Below are 6,381 nucleotides of genomic sequence, written 5' to 3'. Positions count from 1 at the left end.
GAAATTACATGGTTCAACATTCAAGATATTCAGGCACACTTAAATTCACATGCAAAACCTCAAATATGTTTATGAATTCAATTATAATATCACATGCAAATTAAGAACATAAAGCGGTAATAGTAATGCAAACCTGTTTGCAATTGAATTGCAACCTTGAATTGACAAGTCGAATTGAGTTGGGCGGAGGTAACCTTGATGCAGATGAGTTTCCTTCAGGGTTTCCTTTAGGGTTACTCTGAATTCTCCGGGTTAGCCTCCAGGGTTTGCTGTCTGTGGGTGTTTGCCTTTCTCCTCCGTTTTCCTTTTCCCTTTTCGTCCTCCTTTTTTCTGACTGAAGTTGTGGTATTTATAATGCTCTTTTTATGACCTAATGGGCTCAGAATGAAGCCCAGAATTTTCTGGTATTCGCAAGCTTCGCTAGGCGAGTGGCGTAGCGAAGGGTTCGCTAGGCGAAGGAATTGCTCGCCTAGCGAGCAAACCAGTTTAGGCCATTTTCTGGATTTTGTCATCTGTGTGCTGGGTCCTTGTTCTTTTAAGATCAATGCCTTGAAAAATAAGTTGGAGTGTCTTAAAAATGCCTTGTAATATTAACGAGCAAATTTTGGGGTATGACACAAGGCCCAGCCCAAAAGCACAGGCGCTGCACCTGTGACGAGCGCCACACAAGGTGTGACGAGCGTCACGCCCTGCCCACTTGTGTTACGAGCGTAACACATGGTGTGACGGACGTCACACCATTCTCCTATATTTTTGGCTTCAGAAGCGCAACAGAGGCACGTTGAAGCCTATTGTTACGCTTGACCATTGGAACGTGAGGATTTTTACACGGAAAGCCTTTGGAAACCGTTACAAAAAGTGAGCAATATAAATAGTGGCTTTTGGCAAACCCTGTACAGCCCGCCGTCTCTCTGCTTCGTTCAATTTTTCTCTTCCAGCCGTGCAAACATACCATTACCTTTTTACAGTTTTTTGCTTTATTTGCAATTTTTTATTTTCTTTTCCAGCAATTCCTTTAAGCACTTAATTAATTTTTCACACAATAGTTTCTACACCGGAAACTATTGTGTACCTTTACTAGATCTAACCTTACGTTAGATCCTAGATTTTTATTCCTTCGCTTTTTATTTTCCTGTCCGATTGAAGAATTCAAGAACAAATCCAACCGGTCTGTGGTGGAGTGTTCGAAGATTGCTATAAATTATTCAGGTTCTTTAATTATTGTTTGAATTTATATATGCCCTGCTATATTGTTTATTTATATTATTTGCTTGGGATGAATTTATTTAAGCATAATGATTGTTTAGATCTATTTAGCATGTCTGGCTAATTTACTTAGGTATCGGTATGTAAAGTAAGCGGAATAAAGAAATCGAAACTAAGTTGGTTTAATTTCATTTAAAAATAAATCACTCTTTTTATGGTCCCAATTTACAGGTTTAATAACAAAGTTTTTGTACGAGAGTAAAAGACATAAAGAAGTTAAATTCAATAGAACGAGAGTTTGAGTTTTTAACTGGACATAGTAAATTGAGCATTAATTCTGAATCAGGGCGAAAACAATTTTTAGAGTTAATTAAATTCTAATCTTTTTCAAAAAGTATTTTTTAAAGTTAAATGTGAGGACGAGAGTTAAGCATTTGAATTTAATTATATAATCTAAGTCAACAGAGCGAGAGTTTGAGACGAGGGTATTTAAACGATTAGTGTTTTCTTAAAAAGAGTTTCTATAGATTCTGTTGTTTTCAAAAGGTGATTTTGGACTTAACCAATAAGTGACAGTTGCGTTAATATAAAGTCATAGTCTATTCAACAGAGCGAAAGTTTGAGAAAAGACTTTTAATCAATAGTATTTACTGAAAAGATTTATTTTAAAAAACCAAGAAACCAACGAAGATTTGATTCCCTAATTACGACGAACTACATACCGATATCCGCTTTATTGATATTTAATCTAGATCTTATTTTAGTTTTAACTTTTCCCCCGAACATTCAAAGTATCATCCGCCTTAGCTTTACGAAGTAACCTTAGATAACGGTATATCGATTCATAAGTCCCTGTGGGATCAATATCTTTTAAAACTACGCGATAGAACTGTGCACTTGCAGTTTGTACCCCAAATTCGACTCATAAAGTCGCGATCAAGTTTTTGGCACCGTTGCCGGGGAACTTTTTATTTAGTCGATATCGTAACTCTTCTGTTACGCTGTAGAGACTAAGGCTTATTTTTATTTTTTTTATTTCTTTCGTTGATTTGTATGCCACACACTCGCTCACAAGGTGAGCCGTTCTATTTACGAATCAACGACATCGAACTATATCTCCGAGTCTTACGACGAATTCGGGAATATCGTGTTGCGAACAATCTCCCTCCTATTGAAATTCCTGACCTCAAAAAATCTTCTTCCTTCACCGATACCCGAGATGGCAGAACCAGCTCGTGCTCTTCGAGATTACGCCGCTCCATCGCAAGATGAGCCGCATTCGAGTATTGCTCCACCCGCCATCGAAGCAAACAACTTCGAACTTAAACCTTCACTGTTGCAAGCAGTGCAACAGAACCAATTCTCTGGAAATCCTACCGAGGATCCAAACCTTCATTTATCCGTATATGTCCAATACGCTGATACTGTTAAAGCTAATGGTGTCACTTCAGAGGCAATTCGACTTCGTCTCTTTCCTTTCTCGTTAAGAGATAGTGCTAGAAGATGGCTTCAGTCTCTTCCTTCCAACTCAGTCACCACATGGAACAAGTTGAAGAAAGTCTTCCTTGCCCGATATTTTCCGCCGAGCAAAACAGCTATGTTGAGAGCCTAGATAAATGGATTTAAACAGAAAGATAATGAGTCTCTTTTCGAAGCATGGGAAAGATACAAAGACATGATGAGACTTTGTCCACACCATGGTTTAGAGGACTGGTTAGTGATTCATACCTTCTATAATGGTCTCTTGTACAACACGAGGTTAACAATAGACGCCGCCGCAGGTGGTGCACTTATGAACAAACCTTACGCTGATGCTTATCAACTTATCGAGAGCATGGCCCAAAACCACTACCAGTGAGGAAGCGAAAGAACAATGGTAGAAAAACCTCAAACGAAAAGTGGCATGTACGAGATAAGTAACCTTGATCATGTTAATGCAAAAGTGGATGCTCTGGTCTAGAAAATTGAAAGTTTAAATGTATCACCTCCAGCCACCGTGGTTGCCATAACTCAGAATTGCGAGGTCTGTGGAATCCAAGGTCACACTCCTACAGATTGTCAACTCCTAACAGGAATCCAAGCAGAGCAAGTAAATTATGCTCAAGGAAATCCCTACTCGCACACCTATAACTCCAACTGGAAGAATCATCCTAATTTTTCATATAAGAGTAATAATGCTTTATACGCACCAGGACAAGCTCCAAATCAAGCCCCAGCTATACCTCCTGGATACCAAAAGCCGATCCCATCTACACCTAACAATAATGTTTCTAGGAAATCCAACTTGGAAATCATGATGGAGAACTTCATAGCTTCTCAACAGCAAACCAATAAAGATTTCTTAAACCAGAATGTACACACTGGCGAACAAATTAAATAACTAGCAAGTAAAGTAGATGCCCTGGCTACCCATAACAAAATGCTGGAAACACAAATATCACAAGTAGCTCAACAACAAGCGCCTACTGCTGCCCCAACTGGTACATTTCCTGGACATCCCCAACCTAACCCGAGAAGCCACGCTCATGCAATCATACTAAGAAGTGGAACGGAAGTGGAAGGACCGTCTGATCCAAGAACTGAGAACCAAAACTCTAAAAAGTCAACTGAGGAAGAAAATAAACCTAAGGAAAAGGAAGAGAGTAATAAGGAAACCGTAGAAAAGAAAGAACCTTATGTACCTCCACCACCTTATAAACCACCTATCCCTTACCCTCAAAGGCTTATTAAAACCAAAGATGCGGGCCAATTTAAAAAATTTGTTGACCTACTGAAACAATTAAACGTCACAATTCCTTTTACAAAAGCTATTACGCAGATGCCCTCATATGCTAAGTTCTTAAAAGAAATTCTTTCTAATAAAAGGAAACTTGAAGATAGCGAAACTGTTACACTCACTGCTGAATGTAGCGCTATAATCCAGAATATGCCTCCTAAACTTAAAGATCCAGGTAGTTTCTCTATACCCTGTCACATAGGAAAATTTGTCATAGATAAAGCCTTATGCGATTTAGGAGCCGGTATTAGTGTTATGCCTTTATCCATATGCAAGAAACTTGAAATGGGAGAATTAAGACCAACTAAAATGTCTGTGCAACTAGCGGATCGTTCTGTTAAATATCCTGTAGGAATTCTTGAAAACGTTCCCGTGCGCATAGGTCAATTCTACATTCCAACCGATTTTATAATTATGGACATTAGAGAAGATGAAGTTACACCCATTATACTGGGAAGACCGTTCTTAGCAACTGCCGGTGCAATCATAGACGTAAAACGAGGACGACTCACTTTCGAAGTGGGAGAAGAGAAAATTGAGTTCATTCTTTCCCAATTTTTGAAAGCACCTGCAATAGAAGACACATGTTACTTCATGGATATCATTGATGAATGCATAAAAGAAACAGAGTTAGAAAATCACAAATCATCTGACTATCTTGTAGAAGACAAACTTAACCAATGTTTAGCAATAACACCGGATCCTACGCAATGCCTTAAGAAACCAACCCTAGACCTGAAAACACTTCCCAAAAATCTGAGATATGAATTCCTAGACTTAGAACTTAAACGACCAGTGATAGTTAATGCAGACCTAGGAAAACTCGAAATAGAAAAACTCCTGCATATCTTAAGAAAATATCCAACCGCACTAGGATACAACATCACCGACCTTAAAGGAATAAGTCCTTCTATTTGTATGCACCGCATCATGCTAGAAGAAGACTGTAAAACTTCTAGGGAACACCAGAGGAGACTAAACCCGATCCTGAGTGAGGTAGTGAAGAAGGAAATAATCAAGTTATTAGAGGCAGGTATCATATATCCTATATCTGATAGCAAATGGGTTAGTCCTGTACACGTAGTACCAAAGAAAGGAGGTATAACAGTTATTGAAAATGAAAAAGGAGAAACTATAACTAAACGAATCGAATCGGGATGGAGAATGTGCATTGACTATAGGAAATTAAACAAAGCAACCCGAAAAGATCATTTCCCTTTACCATTCATTGACCAGATGTTAGAACGATTAGCAAAACATTCTCATTTCTGCTATCTAGACGGTTATTCAGGCTTCTTTCAAATACCAATTCATCCTGACGACCAAGAAAAGACAACATTCACGTGTCCTTTTGGTACCTTCGCTTATCGACGAATGCCGTTTGGCTTGTGCAATGCTCCTGCAACCTTCCAAAGGTGCATGATGGCGATATTCGCCGATTTTCTCGAAAACATCATGGAGGTATTTATGGACGATTTCTCCGTATGCGGACAAAGCTTTGAAGAATGTCTTGAAAACCTAGAAAGAGTTCTGGAACGATGTGTAAAAGTAAACCTAGTACTTAATTGGGAAAAATGTCACTTCATGGTACAAGAAGGAATTGTTTTAGGACACATCATCTCAAATAGAGGAATTGAAGTAGACAAGGCCAAAATAGAGGTAATCGAAAACCTTCAACCTCCGAAAACTGTGAGAGAAGTACGAAGCTTTTTAGGATACGCCAGTTTTTACCGACGATTCATTAAAGACTTCTCTAAAATAACTAAACCTTTAACCGGACTATTGATGAAAGATGCTGAATTCATATTCGACAATAAATATTTAGAAGCATTTCAAACGCTTAAACAAGCATTGATCTCCGCGCCCATAATGCAGACACCAGATTGGAATGAACCATTCAAAATAATGTGTGATGCCAGTGATTACGCTGTGGGTGCTGTTTTAGGACAACGAAAGGATAAAAAGCTTCACGTCATATACTACGCAAGTAGAACTCTAGATGAAGCACAAATGAATTACGCCACAACCGAGAAAGAACTTTTAGCAGTAGTATTTGCGCTAGATAAATTTCGTTCTTACTTGGTCGGAGCCAAAATAATCATTTACACTGACCACGCTGCTATCAAGTACCTCTTAACAAAAAAGGATGCTAAACCTAGACTCCTAAGGTGGATCCTGTTGCTACAAGAGTTCGATTTGGAAATCAAATACAAGAAAGGAACTGAAAACGTAGTAGCAGATCACCTCTCTAGACTCGAAAACCTGGAACCGGAAAGAACATCGATCAACGATGATTTCTCGTACGATAAACTTATAGCTACTCTGGAGGAAAATAAAGCTGATAAACAGGTAGAAACCACCTTAGCTATATCTGTTACACCATGGTACGCTGATCTCTT

The 6,381-nt window shown here is 38.7% G+C and overlaps 1 non-coding gene across 1 annotated transcript; it reads right to left on the bottom strand.

Moving 5' to 3' along the window:
* Positions 1 to 2,803: 2,803 nt before the first annotated feature.
* Positions 2,804 to 2,910, bottom strand: LOC127077698 (small nucleolar RNA R71). Its single transcript, XR_007787481.1, has one exon. It is a non-coding gene; the product is annotated as a small nucleolar RNA R71 (small nucleolar RNA).
* Between the last annotated feature and the right edge of the window lie 3,471 nt (positions 2,911 to 6,381).

This window comes from Lathyrus oleraceus, chromosome 4, assembly GCF_024323335.1.
Source record: "Lathyrus oleraceus cultivar Zhongwan6 chromosome 4, CAAS_Psat_ZW6_1.0, whole genome shotgun sequence".
Classification (NCBI taxonomy): Eukaryota; Viridiplantae; Streptophyta; class Magnoliopsida; order Fabales; family Fabaceae; genus Lathyrus; species Lathyrus oleraceus.
The sequence above is the reverse complement of the archived record's forward strand: the minus strand, read 5'-3'. Positions and strand labels throughout refer to the sequence as shown.